Source organism: Geotrypetes seraphini, chromosome 6 (assembly GCF_902459505.1).
Source record: "Geotrypetes seraphini chromosome 6, aGeoSer1.1, whole genome shotgun sequence".
Classification (NCBI taxonomy): Eukaryota; Metazoa; Chordata; class Amphibia; order Gymnophiona; family Dermophiidae; genus Geotrypetes; species Geotrypetes seraphini.
The window spans coordinates 191,404,371-191,423,727 of NC_047089.1; the positions used below are offsets into that span (position 1 = coordinate 191,404,371).

The following is a 19,357-nucleotide window of genomic DNA, read 5'->3' on the forward strand; positions in this document are numbered from 1 at the left end:
GACCGATCAGCATGGTACACATAAGTGCAAATACTACATTACAAATAAAAACATCATTATAAAACCCATTTAAAATGTGCCAGTCCCCCCTCACTTACAAAACCAAAGCTCCATAACCTCAAACTAAAATGCTAATCTTAAGACTCAGTAGATAGAAGTCCTCTCTACCAGATAAAAAGCCCCTTTTACAAAGCCGCATTTGCCATTCGGAGACTCGCTATCATGGCTTTGTGAAAGGGGCACAAAATCTCTATTAACCATGTCTTACCAATGGAAAGAATATGATCAATGCCGTTCATTCTAATTGTTTATCCCAATGCAACGGGAGCAGTGATCCTGAACTAATGGGCAGTCACCATGAAACCACAAATTTCCTTGCAGAAGATGCCAATCATCTTCTTGTATGGCTCCATTTCTTCTCCCAGAGGGCTGTGCTGCAGCCCCTCCATTTTCACTTGTGCAAGCAAGTTGAGAAGTTGTTTGTTGTTTTTTAAAAAAAAATCTGCTCAGATTTATTGTTTTTATTTTTCAGGTACTTTCTTCACAAATTGTAAAGCTTTTGTGCTTAGGTTCCCAGTGCTCCTGGGACAGCTCTAACTGCGAGAAGATACAAACTCTTGATGAAGAAGTCTGTTGCCAGCAGGCATCTCTAAGCGTACCTACCTAGTCAGCCTGCTTTACCTATTAAGAAAACTCAGGGACCGTTCCCCTGGGAGTGTGGTTTGCCCCAGACTCTGGATCTTAAGTGCATAGGCTGTATGAGCCCTGGGTCTATAAGGAGGGTTGGAGTGGGGCTAGATGCATTTCTCCCTTCCCCTGGTTAAGCAAGTAGATTGGTGAGTGTTGGAATCTCAGTCCACCTTCTTAAGGTCCGGCTGACAGCCCGAAAAAGTAAGTAGCTAGAATCTTTGCTTGCCTAAGGCAGAAAGTCTTATCTTCTTCATAATTGCACTGGCAGCAGGCACCTGTGAGCATTGGCTATTGCAGCCTATTCAGGGGTAGGGAACTCTGGTCCTCGAGAGCCATATTCCAGTCGGGTTTTCAGGATTTCCCCAATGAATATGCATGAGATCTATTTGCATGACTGCATTCAATGCATATTCATTGGGGAAATCCTGAAAATATGACTGGAATACGGCTTTCGAGGACCGGAGTTCCCTACCCCTGCTATAGGGAAACTCAGGGGAGGGGTCAGAAAATTGCAGTTTTGAGGGTTTCTTGGGCCAGATTTGGGTCTCCTACCTCTAGAAACTCCTTCCCTGAAGTTTTGCAGTCTTTTGGCTTCCATGGGCTGTTTTTTAGTGCCAAAACCTCTATTGCAACAGCCATCTTGGATTTCCACATTTGTTTTAAAAACTTCTATCTGTCTTAATATCTCTCGACCTTTTCAAGAATTCACCACAGATGGACTCCTCAGGTTCTGATTCACTGGATTCATGCTAGATTGGCGCTATATGGCTGGCCAAGGAGTGTCCATGTTTCAGGGTCATAGGACTACAGATGGGCTGCTGACCAAAGACCCTGCTGGACACTCGCCCAAGGATCATTAAGGGGTCCAGGCGTGGTAATTTTCATGGCTTTTGGCGATTTCATCAGTTATCCATTGGGTTCTCCGAGATCCTACCAGAACTTTAGGCAGAGAATCAGAGGCACCAGATAACCTCAATCTTCCGGCTCCTGCAATGGCCTCAAAGAAGCAATGATGATGCTAGGATGATAATCGTTCCTCCGCAGATAGGAAGAAAGCTGTCGGCTGTTTGGGAGGCCAGTCTGCTTGAATCAGTGGGTCTTGGCTTTCTGCAAGAGCTATTCCTGGACTCTCCAGCCAGAGAAAGCAGAAAAGGTCCAAACAAGTATACAATGGCTCTTAGATTTTCGAGTCATAGAACCCATCCTAAACAGTGAATCGGGCTTAGGCAGATATTCTATATATTCCATCATGCCAAAATGAGACTTTCAGGACTGGTGGCCAATTCTGGTTCTAAAGGCAGTCAACGCAGCACTGAAAGTGCCTCGTTTCCGAATGGAGACCGTGAGATCAGTCATTGCCTTGATGGTGCCGAGAGAATTCCTAGCCTCGCTGGACTTAACGAAAGCTTATCTCCACATTCCTGGCTCAAAGAATGTTCCTGTGGTTTCATGTGTTGGAATAGCATTTTAAGTTCTCAGCTCTCCCCTTTGGGCTCACAAAAGTGCTACACATTTTCACCAAGATAATAGTGGTTGCTGCGGTGCACTTAAGGAAATTAGGAAATTTGGGTCCAAGTACACCCATTTCTGGATGACTGGCTTATCAGAGCCCCATCCATGGCGGAGGAAGAGATATCAATGGAGCAGGTAGTGCAGACACTACAGTGTTTGGGGTGGACAACACAAGCCAACAACAACAAAAAAATTGGTGCCTTGGGTTCTTTGACCTATTCTGGGGTTATTTAAGGCGCTTATTCAGAAAATTGCATTGGATAGACTTCATCAGCTCTGGTTTACTACTACTACTCTATTACCGTATTTTCACGAATATACCGCGCACCCGTGTAAAACGCGCAAACCGAAATTTATGTAAAGAAATTAATATATAGCGCACACACGTGTATAACGCGCATGCTGCTCCATGAATTAAAACCTCCTTGAAATCCTGTCCCCCCTTGAAGTTCTGTCCCAACCCTGAAAGCCTGATGCCCCACCCCGAAGGACCGCTGGCCCCCCCACCCTGAAGGACCGCTCGCACCCCCCCCCCGACGTCCGATTCATCCCCCAGCCCCCCCCCCCGCACGGAGAAGCAGCCTACCGTTGGTTCCTGATGTCCTGCCCCTTCTCTGATGTTAGAGAAGGGGGGGACCGCGGCAGAGGAAGCAGCACAGGGCTCAGAGAAGGGGAGGTACCGCCGGCAGAGGAAGCAGCAGGGCTCACTGGCATCGGGAACCAACGGTAGGCTGCTTCTCTGTGCGGGGGGGGGGGGCGCTGGGGGATGAATCGGACGTCGGGGGGGGTGCGAGCGGTCCTTCGGGGTGGGGCATCAGGCTTTCAGGGCTGGGGGATGAATCGGACGTCGGGGGGGAACTATGTAAAAAATAATTGTACAACGCGCTCACGCATATAACGCGCATGGTTATGCTCGGTTTGTAAAATCGTGTATAACGCGTGCGTTATATGCGTGAAAATATGGTAATTATTTCTATAGCGCTATGTCTCACGCAGCGCTGCACAGAATCACAAAGAATAAGAAAACAGTCCCTGCTCGAAAGAGCTTTCAATCTGAATAGGCAAGACAGACAAACAGAATGTCATGGATTACAGTCAAGGGGAACTGTTAATCAGCAGGCTGAGTTGGAGAGGAGAGGAGTAAGGTTAAGGATTGAAAGCTATATCAAAAAGGTGGGTTTTCAGTCTGCTTTTAAACAAGGGAAGGGGCTTGATGGACAAACTTAGGTAATTTATTCCAGGCATAGGGGGCAGCTAGATGAAAGGAACGAAGTCTGGAATTGGCAGTGGAGGAGAAGGGTAACACTAAGATGGATGTCCAATCCAGGGAACATATGGTAGCCCTCTCAGAAGAAATGGTCATTCAACCATTGCGAACCATTCAACTAGCGCTGTGGAGCCGGCAAGACACTCTGGAGGGCCAAGCAATCAGTGTCTTTTCAGACAATGCCAAGGCGGTGGATTATGTCAACAGACAGGAGGCACCAAGAGCGATCCCCTGAGGCTAGAAGCCCATTTGCTGTTTCGATGGGCAGAAGTTCACCTTAAGGTGCTCTCAGATAGTGAAAGTAGAGAATGTTCAGACCCTGGTCCTTGGGGAGTGGTCTCTGTCCCAGAGAGCATTCAAAAGCATTGTACGGCAGTGGGGGTGCCCAGCATTCAATCTGATGGCAACAGCGACCAATAAAAGAAGGTCAAGAGGTTTTTCAGTCGAAGATAAGAACGCAGAAGCACAAACATGTACACCTTAGTACAATAGTGGCCCAAGATAGGATTGCTGTATGTGTTTCCCCCTTGGCCCATGAAAGACAGGGTTATTTGAAGAAAAGCAGCCTGCTTGGCCTTGGTGTACGGATCTAGTGCGTCTGAAGAAAGACAAAAGCCTCAAGCTCCCAGTTCATCTGACACTGCTCTCTCACGGTCTGATTGCCCTGGAAGACCAAGAACACTTTGGGCTTACGGCATGGCTCTTGAGAACTCATCACTAGAGTATAAAGGCTATTTGGAGGTAGTTATTGCAACCCTTCTTTGGTTCAAGAAACCGGCGATGGTTTCCACCTTTACTAAGACTTGGAAGAATTTCTGAGGCTGGTGTAACAGCAGAAAAGTGGAACCCTCTACAGCAGGGGTGCCCACCCTTTTTTGACTTGCGAGCTACTTTTAAAATGACCAAGTCAAAATGATCTACCAACAATAAAATTTTAAAAAACACAAAGCACACTGTACGCAGAGAAAATGTTAATTATCATTTGTATTCGGGGGAGATGGCGCGGTATACAAACCTAAGGTTTAGTTTAGTTTAGTTTTTTTCAGAGGTCAAGGCAGATAACTTTAAAATATGCAATGTCACCTCAGTAACAACTATACAAAAATAGGCAAATATATCCCCCCCCCCTTTTACTAAACCGCGATAGCGGTTTTTAGCGCAGGAAGCAGCGCTGAATGCCCTGTGCTGCTCTCGATACTCATAGGCTCCCTGCACTAAAAAACACTATTGTGATTTAGTAAAAGGGGGTCATAGTGCAAAATATAGACAGCAGATATAAATTCTCAAAACGGACACATTTTGATCACTAAATTGAAAATAAAATAATTTTTAACATAAGAAATGCCTTCACCGGATCAGACCGAGGTCCATAAAGTCCGGCGATCCGCTCATGCGGCGGCCCATTTAGGTTCTCTATTATGAAAACCTTAAATTACCGTATCCCTCAATATGATTTGCAAGAAGGTATATATCCAACTTGTGCTTGAAACCCCGAAGAGTAGTCTCCGCCACAACATCCACAGGAAGAGAATTCCAAGTGCCCACCACTCGTTGTGAGAAACAGAACTTCCTGGCATTCGTCCTGAACCTGCTGCCACCCAGTTTCAGGCTGTGACCTCTTGTCCGTGTCACATCTGAAAATGTTAGTAATGCTGCTTCTTGGTCTATTTCATCAAATCCTTTTAATATTTTAAAAGTCTCTATCAAATCGCCTCTCAGTCTTCTCCTCTCGAGTGTGAACAGTCCCAGTTTCCTGAGGCGTTCTTCATAGCTCAAATTTTTCATTCCTTTGACTAGTTTCGTGGCTCGCCTTTGCACCTTCTCCAACAGAGTTATGTCCTTCTTGAGGTAAGGAGACCAGTGTTGGACACAGTATTCTAAGTGTGGTCTGACCATTGCTCTATAAAGTGGCATTATGACTTCTTCCGATCTACTCGTGATCCCGTTCTTAATCATGCCCAACATCCTGTTTGCTCTCTTTGCCGCCGCCGCACATTGCGCCGATGGCTTCAGGGTTCTGTCAATCAGTACCCCCAAATCCCTTTCATGTTCGCATTTTGCTAATGTTACCCCAAACATTCTATACTCGTGTTCTTTATTCTTTTTTCCTAGATGCATCACCTAGCATTTATTTATGTTAAAATTCATCTGCCACTTTGTCGCCCATGTTTCCAGCTGTCTCAGATCCTTCTGAAGCTCCTCGCAGTCTCTATGAGAGCCAACCACCCGACATAATTTTGTATCATCGGCAAACTTTATTATATTGCATATTGTTTCCTCCTCAAGATTGTTTATAAAAATATTGAACAAAATAGGCCCAAGAACCGAGCCCTGGGGCACTCCAGTAGTCATTTTCACCCAGTCCGAGAATTTCCCTTTTATGCTAACCCTCTGCATTCTGTTCTCTAGCCATTTACCGATCCATCTATGCACTTCTCCTCCTATTCCGTGGCTTAGTAATTTCTTTATAAGCCTTGCATGTGGGACCTTGTTAAACGCTTTCTGGGAGTCCAAGTAAACTATGTCAACTGGATCACCATGTTTGTTCACTTTCTCAAAGAATTGTAGTAAATTTGTCAAACAAGACTTCCCTTTCCTGAAGCCGTGTTGACTAGCCCTTATTAGGTTGTGATCCTCCAAGTGTTGCACAATGCTGTCTTTAATAAGTGTTTCAATTATCTTCCCAGGAACCGATGTGAGGCTCACCGATGTGAGGTCGGTAGTTTCCTGGATCACCTCTTGATCCTTTTTTGAAAATTGGGATGACATTTGCTGTCCTCCAGTCTTCTGGTATTTGCCCTGTTCTAATTGACATGTTAGCTACGGTTTGTAATAGTTCACCAATTTCCACCTTAAGTTCCTTTAATACTCTTGGGTGAATTCCGTCTGGTCCAGGGGATTTGTCGTTTTTTAGTTTGTCAATCTGAACGTATATCATGTCCAACGTCACATTTACTGTTGCGAGGTTGACCTCTGTGCCTCCGGTTAATATCCTCCCTATGTCTGGCACTGATGAAATGTCCTCATTTGTGAAGACCGAGGCAAAGAATGAATTTAACTTATCGGCAACCTGTTTGTCCTCTTTAATTGACCCCTTCATTCCTTGGTCGTCTAGAGGCCCCACTGTCTCTCTTGCTGGTTTCTTTCCTTTTATATATCTAAAAAAGGGCTTGAAGTTTTTGGTTTCTTGTGCTATCTTTTCTTCATAGACTTTTTTGGCGTTTCTTACCACTCTGTGACACTTTTTCTGGTCGATTTTGTGACAGTTCCAGGCCTCCGTTGTTTTTTCCCTTTTCCATTTTTTAAACGAGTTTTGCTTCTCCCTCACTGCCTCCTTCACCTCTTTGGATAACCAAGCTGGTTCACTTTTGTTCTTTTTTCGCTTTCCTTTGGATATCCTCGGAATGTGTAGATTCTGTGCTTCTGTGATGGTGTTTTTCAGTAGAGACCATGCTTGATCGACTGTTTGGTATTCCGCTTTGCCCTTCTTGAGCCGTTTTCTAACCATAGAAACATAGAAAGATGACGGCAGAAAAGGGCCACAGCCCATCAAGTCTGCCCACTCTATTGACCCACCCCATTAAGTCTGAATGCTAATGACCTAGTTCCTTAACTCGACCCTCGTAGGGATCCCACGTGGATGTTCCATTTATTCTTAAAGTCGAGCACGCTGGTGGCCTTGATCACCTGCACCGGAAGTCTGGTTCTCATGCTGTCGTAATTCCCCTTTTTGAAGTTAAAGGCCGTGGATTTGGTCTTGATTGGTTTCCCCATTCCGATGCCAATGGTAAAATTGATCATATTGTGGTCACTTGTCCCTAACGGAGCCATAACCTCTACATCCGCTGTCCTTCCAGTAATGCCATTTATGACCAAGTCCAGGATTGCAGTTCCTCTTGTCGGTTCTTCTACCATTTGTTCAAGGAAGCAATCTCCTATCATTTCCAAGAATTTTATCTCCCTTCCGCAGTTAGATGTTCCCAATTTCCAGTTTACCCCTGGATAGTTGAAGTCTTCCATAATTGACACATTTCCTGATTTACAATTACGAATAATTTCCTCCATCATTTCTTTGTCTATTTCCTCAGTCTGACCCGGGGGTCGATAATAGAGGCTGATATGTATGTCTGCTTCTTTTTGTCCCGGAATCATTATCCAGAGTAACTCTAGTTTACCATTTTCTTCTGTGTCTCCTTTTCTAACAGACTCTATTTCTTCCTGGACATAGAGATCAATACCTCCCCCTTTTTTGCCCAATCCTATCTCTTCTGTATAGTTTATATCCTTGCAATGCTGTGTCCCATTCATTTTCCTCATTCCACCATTTTTCTGTTATTCCTATGATATCCAGTTGTTTCCTATTTGCTAATTCTTCCAGCTCGCCCATTTTGTTTCCTAAGCTTCTGGCATTCGTGTACATACATTTAAGTTCTGTCCGTGCCAATTTACTGGATTTAGTGGTCCTCACATCCTTTTTTGTATCCATTTGATCTTTTTCATTGCCTCTCGTGTCATCATGGTCTTGCCCCAGATCTGTGCTTGAATTTACCTCCTCCTGGTATCCTGGTGTCCGGGCCATCGACCGGTTGTCGACTGTCGGCTCTCCCCTGATTTTTAGTTTAAAGCCTTCTCAATGGCCTTCTTAATGTTCTCCGCCAGGACTCTCGCTCCCTCTTTGGCGAGGTGTAGTCCGTCCTTTCTATTGTAGCCACGCTGTAGCCCAGACCAGGGCTCTACAGCACTCCAAGTGGTTACACCAAAATAGAACACCAGCGTGTGACCCGAAATGGAGTCACCCTGCAGGACTGAACTGTTCTTAGACAGGAACCAAAAATCAAAGGCACCACAATTGAAGTTCATAGGCAAATAATTCAATTTTACTCATTCCTTCCTGAAGGTAAGTAGTTCAACATTACAGCTGCAAAATATGTCCGAATTTCAAAACAGCAGCAAAACAAAAATGCCAAAAGTAGCAAGAAAATAAACAGCACAAAATAAAGTCCAAACTTGCTCTCAGTACTAATTTTAGTCCCAGTTGCACCTGAGGTTTCAGCTCCCCTCAGAGCTAGCACTGCCTGCTCTCAAGCAGGTAGTTTCACCAACAAAAAATAAAGTTCAGGGTACTTGTTCTCCAAGCCACAGTGCTCAAAGTTAAAGCCTCCGGCAGCCTAAACTATCACTGCCGGGTAAAGGAGAGTGTCACAGGTTTTGTAAAGTAAAGCCTCAGGACTGGCTTTCAAAATTCCCTCCCTGGGTGTTAGCAAAACCTCTCCCCACAATGACACTCTTAGCTTTGCAAAAACAAAATAGACCAAACAGGCAAACAGTCAAAAACACTCACTTTTTGTGACTAGCAATTAGGTCCACCTGCATAGGCTCAGGAAAGTCAGGAGCACATTCTGCAAAATTTTCTTGACAATCCATGGGTTGTTCCTCCTCAGAAACAGGCAGCTCCTCAACTTGTCCAGCTTCTAATAGCTCCATGGGAATGGGTTTGTTGCTCCTGCTTGGCCCAGGGGACTCCCTAGGGAAAAAAGGTTTGAACCTTCTCCCTAGCTGGCCTCCCTGTCTGCTCTCAACTGCTGGTTTAAATACTCTAGGGTGACGCCCTACTCTGTCTGAGTCAGCAGTGTTCCAGGGGTCTCTTGGGCTCTTGTGCATAGGAGATGATCTGTTTGGAGATCGCTTTGAGGAGGTTACCCAAAAGATCAAGACTTTCTACACCAGAAATTTCTATAGCCCGAGTCTCTAGGCCCAAGTCTCAGTCTGCCTGTGCGACATTGCTGCCTGGATGTCTCACTACCATTTAAAACTAAACATGGCCTACACCCTCTTCTCCTATTTCTGTGGATAACACTATTTCTGTGGATAACACTCTAATCCTCCCTTTCTCATCAGCTTACAACCTCCAATCTTTGACTCTTCTTTCTCTGCAGAAATCCAATAGCCTGCTAAAGCCTATCATTTCTTTCTCTGTATTATCACCAAAATTCAACCTTGCCTTTCTGAGCACACTACCAAAACTCTTATGCACATTCTTATCATCGCTCATCTAGATTACTGCAACTTGCTTCTCACAGGCCATCTAAACCAGGAGTGCCCACACTTTTTGGGCTTGCGAGCTACTTTTAAAATAACCAAGTCAAAATGATCTACCAACAATAAAATTTTAAAAATATCCAAAGCACACTGTACGCAGAGAAAATGTTAATTAACATTTATATACCGGGGTTTTTTCAAAGAGGTCAAGACAGATGACTCTATGCACTGTCACCTCAGTAACAACCATACAAAAATAGACAAATATACCTCCTCCCTTTTTACTAAACCACAATAGCAGTTTTTAGTGCAGGGAGCTGCGCTGAATGCCCAGTGCTGTTCTCTACGTTCAAAGGCTCCCTGCGCTAAAAAACACTATTGTGGTTTAGTAAAAGGGGGCCTTAGTGCAAAATATAGACAGCAGATATAAATTCTCAAAACGGACACATTTTGATCACTAAATTGAAAATAAAATCATTTTTCCTACCTTTGTTGTCTGGTGATTTCATGATTCTCTGGTTGCACTTTCTTCTTCTGACTGTGCATCCAATATTTCTTCCCTTCTTTCAGCCTGTATGCTTTCAGCCTGTATGCTTCTTCTCCTCCAGACCTCATTCCCTCCCCCAACTTTTTCTTCCTCTCTCCCTGCCCTTTCTCCCTGCCTCCCTTTCTTTTTTTTCTCTCTTCATGCCCCCTTTCTTTCTTTCCGTTTCCCTTCTTTCCTTCTGTCTCTCTGCCTGCCCCCTTTCTTTCTTTTCCCCTGCCCTCCTCTAAGCTGCCACCACCGCAATCGGGGCACACAGCAGCACTTTTAACCTGCCTAACTGTTTTAAAGTTTTTATCTGTTTTAATTTGTACTTACTGCTTTTATTCTTTTTTTAGCTAATCTTGTTCTTCTATCCTCTGCCGCCGCAAAGCGGCGACCCGCCGGACTCCTCCCCCAATCAGGTCAGCGCATGCCCTACATAACTGGACTCTCTGCGGCGCACGCCGAAGGAGCGAGCAAAAGGAGCAGGATCTGCTCCTTAGTTCGCTCCTTCGTGCGCCTCCCGAGGGCGCCTTCACTAATCACTTTGACAAATATCTTTCAACCCCAATAAAGCACAAATCTACACGAACTATTAACTTATTATCTTGCATTTTTATCCTCTTTTTACATATCCAAAATATAATCATTATGGAAGATCCAACTACAGCTTCTATACACAAGAATATCCCAGTACAGTTAGGTTATAGACCCTTAACCTACAAACCCTCCAGAAACTTTCCAAATACACTTTTACCTATACCTACCTCTATATCTCAACCAAACGATTCAACACCAAAAACATTCTTACCAATTCAAACATTTTCTCCTAATTACTTTCATACTCTAAAACTAGGATTGATCAACTCTAGATCTCTTAAAAGCAAACATCATCTCCTAAAAGATACTATTCTTAAACACAACTTACACATCCTCTGTATTACTGAAACCTGGCTCTCCGAAGGTGAAGAACCTTACCTTTCCTTTTGTTGTCCCCCTAATTATGACTATATATGGAACCACCGCCATAATCGTAAGGGTGGTGGCTTAGCTATTATCTTCCTCAAAAACCTAATCAAACTCCATGACCAATCCATAAATAACTCCATAATTGAATACCTTCATATCAAAATTAACTTAACCCAAAAAATTGACCTTCTTCTACTTTATATTCCTCCCCCTGTAGACCACTCTAAATTAACCTCCTTTCACAATTTGCTTTTTGACTACTGTTCAACCACTAACTGCCCGATTATATTAGGAGACTTCAACATTCACTTTGATAACCCCAAAAATCCAAACACCTCAGATACATTAAACTTATTCAAAGAATTGGAATTGCAAACAGTTATCCAAGAACCTACTCATTCAGCTCAACATATCCTTGACATTATCTTAACACCTATATCTCAAATTATTTCTCACTCTGTTCCAAACATTTTCCCAGTCCCATGGTCTGACCATAGTCTAATATCGCTAAACCTTCACCTTGCAGAACCTTTACCTTCAAACTATCCTTCTGAATCTACAAGGATCTCATTCAGAGACTTTTCTAAATTGGAAACTTCTGACGTCTCACCATTCTTTGGTTCATCCACACCTTCTCCAAATTTTAACTCCATTGAAGAACAACTTCAATTTTGGAACTCTTCCCTCAAATCTATTATAAATACAAAAACACCTTTAATCTCAAAAACTATATCTATCCGTAAACAAAAAAACCCCTGGTATTCCAAAGAACTATCTTTATTAAAAACACAACTTCGCGCTTCAGAAAGGAAATGGCGCTCCTCTAAATCTTCATTTAACCTTCAACAATTCAAAGATAATGCTTCTCTCTATAAAAACAAAATCACCCAAGCAAAAAAATCATACTATACCAACAAAATTCAAAAAGCAAAAAACACATCAGTTCTATTTAAAAATTTAAAATCCATCAACCCAGAGACAAAAGTCAAACTAACTAATCAAAAAATCAACTTTAACAGCACAGGAATTAGCTGATCACTTTTGTCAAAAGATTGCCACCATTAGACAAAATCTTCCAAGCCATAAAATAACCACAATTGCATCCGATGACACTAACAATAGTATACCAACAGCCAAATGTACTAATTTCAAAACACCTTCCTTAGGAGAAATTGAAGGATACCTAAAAACAATTAATCTAAAAGGCTCTCCATTAGAAATAATTCCCCCATTCTACCTAAAGAAATTCTTTAACTACTTCGGCCCTTTTATTCTCTCTCTTATCCAAAACAGCTTTCTCTCTGCTACTGTTCCCATCTCCTGGAAATCTTCAATTGTCACACCAATAATAAAAAATTTTAAAACTACTCATGATGATGTCTCAAATTATCGCCCTATCTCCAACTTACCTTTTCTAATGAAACTGACAGAAAAACTAGTTTTTGAACAAATTTCAGACTTCATTGAATCTTCGAATGCCCTCCACCCCAATCAAACAGGTTTTCGAAAACATCATAGCACGGAATACTCAATGATTGGTCTCATAACAAATATCCATTACTTCCTCGATCATCACAAATCAGTAGTCCTTTTCTCTTTAGATTTATCTGCCGCATTCGACACAATTGATCACGAACTCTTACTAAATCGGATGAAATCATTAGGCATAGGAGGTCAAGTTTTAAAATGGTTAACTTCCTTTCTATCGGACCGTGCTTCTCAAGTCAGATTCAGTGATGCCTATTCCTCAACTTACTCTTCAACCTACGGGGTACCTCAAGGTTCTATACTCTCGCCTCTCCTATTTAACATTTTCTTATCACCTCTTCTTACCATTTCACAATCGCTAGGTTTCACATCTTTTTCCTATGCAGATGATATTCAACTTCTACATCCCTTTAATCCGGAAAAAGCTGAAGAAATAAAAGCTATCAATGAAAAACTGGAACTAATAAAAAATTGGCTAAGCACTAATAAATTAGCACTAAATATCCAAAAATCAAAAACCATGTTTTTCATCTGGAAAAGAAACCTAACACCAATTTCACCATTCATCCTTGACAATACCCCTCTGGAATCAGTACCTCATTTAAAAATCCTTGGTGTAACTGTTGATGTAGACTTATCGTTCCATAATATCAGTGAAATAGTCAAATCATGCTTTTACAGATTACGTCTTGTCCGTTCAATTTCCACATTCTTAGAATCTAAGTCAGTTAATATTCTGGTCCATTCTCTGATCATTTCCAAAATTGACTACTGCAATTCACTCTTAATCAATATAACTCAGAAAGGAAAAAGACGACTTCAGATAATTCAAAATACTGCAATAAAATTAATTCATAAAGCAAAAAAGTTCGATCATGTCACACCTTTACTGATTAAATCACACTGGCTTCCCATTTCCCACCGAATTACATTTAAAATTATATTTCTAGTATATAAAACATTAACTTTCAATGAACCACAATTCATATCAAAAATGATTATTCCACACAACACCCCACGTTCACTGCGTTCATCCTCTTCAAACCTTTTATCAATTCCCTCATTAAAAATTATCGGCACAAGAAGAAATGATATATTTTCAGTTATGGCCCCTACACTTTGGAACTCCATACCAAACTATATCAGAATTGAAAAAGACCTTCTATCTTTTAAGAAAATTTTAAAAACCTTTTTGTTTCAAGACGCCTTTGACACATAGTACGTCTCATATCAACCCCCTTACATTTAGTAATGACTATCACACTTTCCAATCCCCTTCATTACCTATTGTGTTTTCCCTTTTATGTTAATTTCAACAGATAAAGAGATTGTAACTTTTCCCTCCTTTCCTACACATCCAGACTTATCTCTATCTCTATTGTCCAAATGTCAATTGTTTGTTTTTATGACTAATTTGTATAATATATATGTGAGACCACCACCTGGCAGTTTTTAACTTGTACATTGCTTAGAAATATTATATAAGCGATTCATCAAATGCTAATAAAACTTGAAACTTGAAACAGGCCCCCAAGCCGCCATCAGGTAACAGGCCTCAAAGTCGCCGTCGCCCCAAGATCTCCTTGCTTTCCTGTGTCTGGCCAACCAGAATTCCTCTCCCCGAAGTCAATTCTGCCATCAGAGAGGAAGTCTAGCAGTTCTATAGAACTAAGTAGAATTAGTAGTACTATAACCAAAGCTTCCCGAACACCTACCTCAACCAATCTACTTGGCGAGGAATGGCAGCAGGAATCCCTCCTGCAAAGACAGCTGAATCAAAAGCATACACCTCCAGCTGTAATGCACTTCTGGATTGGTGACAGACGAATCTCGGGACTTAACAACATCCCTTCCAAGCTAGGCAATATCCATGGAGCCACCCAAAGTTCCATTTAATGTGCCTGGCTGTTCAAGGCCGCAGTCTTTCAATGTTGACTGCCTCAGGTTGGGGGGGGGGGGGGAATTCAAGTTTTTTTTTCCTTTTCCACATCATAGTTGGTGCCATTGGACAGAACTGCCATCTTTCTGCTCATCTCTTTTTTTTTTTTTTATAATATATTTTATTGCATTTTCAAAAAACATACAAACATTCCAGAATGCTAGGTGTACAATAGAAAGTATGAGCACCAAAACACTTCACAACTTCACCCAACATCAGAAGGTCCCCCCTTCCCTCCTCCCCACCCCCCTTACCCAACCTAAACCAAAAGAGAATCACAAGATCCATTCCAGTGCAGTCGCTACCATAATCTCATACATTCAATAAGTTGCTATGAACTCTAGGCGTTAAGGTATCGCAAAATTGTATCCAGCAAAGACAAAATAATTGGCCCTGCTCAGAGTCCAAGGAGGAAAAACACAGTCTCTCCATGGAGGCTTGGTAAATCATCAAGGTTCTCCACCGAGATAGTGTTGGGGACGCAGCAGTGATCCAGCAGAGCAATATTGCCTTCCTCCCCAGCAACAACGCTCTAGACAGGAAGCTACGAAATCCCTTCGGGGCAGACAAAGGAATATGATGCAGTGTAAACAACATTACCGGATTCAGTGCAAATTTGTAATTCCACATAGCTTGAATATGAGCACAAAGCTGCTGCCAAAAGGTATAGATCCTAGTGCAGGTCCAGAATTGATGACCCAACGTAGATGGAGAGTGAAAACATTTAAGGCATTGGTCAGACGGACTCATTTTTGCCCGAAACTGGTATGCAGTAGACCTGTAGAGCCGATGTAGAAATTTGTAGTTCATTTCAAACAGTGTCACACTATGGGTCACCCGAGCCGCCCAAAGGGTGCCCCTACGTATCATGAAGGGAGTAACCTTGCATGAAAGTTCCTGAGTCCATTTAAGAGCGATGGTATCATAAGGGGGTTCACCCAATTGTTCCTGAAGGTGACGATGATGAAATCTCAATGGAATCTGAGTTTGAGCCGTTAAACTCAACGCGTCCGAAAAGGTCTCCATACAGCGATCAGTGATGGAGTCTCGGGGTAAGGAGTTCACATAGGAGGACAGTTGAAGATAAGAGAGCCAGTCAGTGGGCCGCCATCCATGATCACATTGCAGTTCCTCAAACGCCTTCAGTGCACCTGAAGAATGTACTAGTTGAAACACATATTGATTAGTTTGTAAGTTCCACACCTCAGAGGATACCGGGTCCAGTCCTGCTGTAAAGGCACCATTTCCTCGCAGAGGCAAGTAAGGAGTCGCCTTGAAGGAAATATGAAGTTGATTACATAGTAACTTCCAGAGATGTCGTAAAGGCATTAAAAATAAGTCCCTTGCTGAGGAAGTTTTCCGTGGTAAGTGAGGAACATGGAGCAAATAACTAAAATGATATGTAGAACAAAGTAAGAGTTCCTGAGAGGTTGCCGAAAAATGACTTGTGCCCCTAAACCAGTCATTCAAATGTCTCATCTGACACACCCAAGACAGCAGGCGGAGATTACGTAGCCCAAAGCCACCGCGATTTCTAGGGCGTGCCAATTCTGACAAAGTTATTCGTGCTCTCTTCCCATTCCACAAGAAGCGTTGTAAGCTTCTCCCAAGTTGTTTATCATGCTGAGCAGTTAATAAGACAGGAATCATTTGAAACACATAAAGCCATTGAGGCACCAAGACCATATTGTATAATGCTATTTTACCCATTAAAGAAAGTGGATAAACCCTCCAGTTCTCCAATTTTTGGACCGTGGTAGTAACCAGAGAGTTTATGTTAAGTGCATACAAGTCTGCAGGATCAGGAGAGATATTGATACCCAAATATTTAAGATGTCCCGACGCCCAAACAAGAGGAAAAGTACCCTTCCATTGCGTCTGCATCTCCGGGGTCAGAGGTAATACCATGGATTTTGATTTGTTCAACATCATTCCCAAATAAATACTGAATTCATCCAATAACTCCAGGGCCCTCGGGAGAGAGGTTGTAGGGGACCCCAATGTTAATAAAAGGTCATCAGCATAAGCCAGTACTCGTAAGTGGGAATCTCCCTCCGGTAGACCTGTTATTATGTCATCCTGCATTATGGTGCGCAGGAAGGGGTCTAAATACAGTAAGAAAAGGAGTGGGGAAAGCGGGCTGCCCTGTCTCGTCCCACGCACTATCTGAAATACAGAGGATCGTGTACCGTTAACCAAAATACAGGTCGTGGGATCATTATATAGCAAATGTAGCATATCAAGGAACCACCCGTCAAAACCCATATATGTTAGCACTTGAAAAAGGTACTCCCAATTTACTTGGTCGAAGGCCTTGGCTGCATCCAACCCCACCAATATCCCCGGATATACAGAGTCTTTAGAACGCTGTAGTGCGGTAAGTAGTCTGCGAACATTGAGAACCGAATGACGATGTTGTACAAAGCCAACTTGTTCCGGAACTATCAGGTGGGGCAATAAAGTAGCTAGTCTATTAGCTAATATTTTATCCAATATTTTGATATCCACGTTAATTAAGGATATGGGTCTATAGGATTCTATGTCCGTCTCAGGTTTATCCGGTTTAGGTATTAAAGTTATGAAGGCCTGATTGGCCCCCTGGGGGAAAGAGCCACCCTCGAGCTGCGTTATAGTATGCCTCCAATGGTCCACAAAGGGATGGAAAGAGAAGTTTGTAAAATTCCGGGGAAAAGCCATCAGGACCCGGAGATATACCCCCCTTAAGCTGTGTAACCGCTCCCTGCAGTTCCTTACCCTGAATGGGACGGTTCAGTAGTAAACGTTCTGGTGATGTTAATCTGGGCACCCCTGCATCCATCAAATAATCCTCCACCGCAGGCCCCCCCTGGCCATCTCTAGAAGCATAAAAATCTTTATAGTACTGTAGAAAACTGTCCACTATATCGGGCGTGGTACTAAGTTCCTTACCAGAACTAAGTAGAATACGAGAAATGTGACGATTCGGACGTTTGGGTTTGGTTAAGTTAGCTAACAAACGCCCTGCTCTATTCCCAAATCTGTAAAATTTAAACCTACAGTAATGAAAATAATGTTGAGTGCGTTCATGTAATAAAGTATTTAAGGCATGCTGTGATGCCGCCAAGGCCTCCTGCGACCGTGGGGTCGGATGTGCAATATGAGTCCTCTTAAGACGTTTATATTCACTCTCCAAATGTAAAATTCCCCGAGAGAGACGAGTTCTGTGCGCACTTACATAGGAAATAATATCCCCCCTAAGTACTGACTTAGCCGCCTCCCAAAATAATAATGGTTGTTCCTGATGCTGGGAATTGAAAGCTACGTAATCGTCCCATTTCTGTGTAAGATATTTCTGAAAATTCAAATTATTAAATAAATAGGACGGGAACCTCCAAGCTCCCCCAGGCACTGATTCGGTACCAGTCAAAATGTCAAGCCAAATAGGACAGTGATCAGATACAGAAAGAGGACCCACCTCTGAAACATGTATTTTAGGTAAATAATCTGACGATGTCAATATGTAATCTATGCGAGAAAATGTTTGATGAGCACGAGATTTGTGTGTAAAGTCCCGGTCCGTAGGGTGCAACAGACGCCACGGATCAATAAGATCTAAAGTATCACATAAATAGGATATACCCTTAGTAGGACCAAATGACTGAGAAGGACCTGGGCCCGTTCTGTCCATGCCAGGGTCTAGTACCTGGTTAAAATCTCCCAAAAGTATCAAAGGGTTAGTAGGATCCCTGATACCGAGCCCCGCCAGTGTGGTAAAAAATGTATGATCATATTGATTGGGAGCATAAATCATGAGCAAGTTAAATATAGAGCCTGACATGGTAGCCTTACATAGTAATGTCCTCCCCAGAGTATCCTGGTAGATTTGTTCTACTTTTCCCGGAAATCCCCTTCTGACCAACAGTATCACACCCGCCTTCCCATTAGAAGAAGAGGAATAACAAACCTGGCCCACCCAACCTCGCAAGAGCTTAATAATAATAACTAATAACTTTATTTTTTCTATACCGCAATACCACAAAACAGTTCAGAGCGGTTTACAGGATAAGAGACTGTACATTTACAGCGAAGTTACAGCTTAGTTATAGCGAAGTTACATCGGGTTACAGCATGTCGAAAAACAGTTCAGAGCGATTTATACAATGTAGGTGCAGAGAATTAGTTAACAATTATATGGTATAAACCAGTGACAATTACAAAATGATCCAATAATTGTTGCATGGGGGAGGGGAAGGGTAGGGAGGGAGGCAAGGGATTATTAGTTTGGTCGGGGGGGCGGGGGTTAGAGGAATTTATCAAAGAGGTATGTTTTTAGAGATTTCCTGAAGGATTGATAAGTTGGGGCAAGAGAGATGAGAGTGGACAGACAGTCATTCCATTTGCCAGCTTGGAAAGAGAGGGTTTTGTCGAAGAATCTTTTGTGGATGCATCCTTTTGGGAGGGGTAGGCAAACAGGTGTGCATTGCGTGTACGGTTAGAGCCTGGGAAGGTGAAGTGGCGTGAAAGATATATCGGGGCTGAGCCAGTTAGGGTTTTGAAGCAGAGGCAGGCGAATTTGAAGATGATCCTTGCTTCGAACGGTAGCCAGTGAAGTTTCCTGTAGAAAGGGCTGATGTGGTCTGATTTTTTGAGCCCGTAGATGAGGCGGACGGCGGTATTCTGAATAAGTCGTAGTCGTTTAATGGTTTTCTTGTAGGAGCCCAGATATATGATATTGCAGTAATCCAGGGAGTTTAGAATTAGGGATTGGACCAGCAATCTGAAGGTGGGAAAATCAAAGTAATGTTTGATGGAGCGGAGTTTCCACAGGGTGGAAAAACATTTTTTGACCTGGGTGTTAGTGTGTTCTTCTAAAGTGAGGCATCGGTCCAAGATGACTCCGAGGATTTTTATAGTAGAGTTGATTGGATACGTTAAGCCATTAAGTTGC

The 19,357-nt window shown here is 42.7% G+C and overlaps 1 protein-coding gene across 1 annotated transcript in view; it reads left to right on the plus strand.

Annotated features, from left to right (window-relative positions):
• Positions 1-19,357, plus strand: part of LOC117362933 (disintegrin and metalloproteinase domain-containing protein 9-like) — a 570,152-nt gene that overhangs the window by 21,427 nt on the left and 529,368 nt on the right. The gene's annotated exons all lie outside the window — the stretch shown is intronic.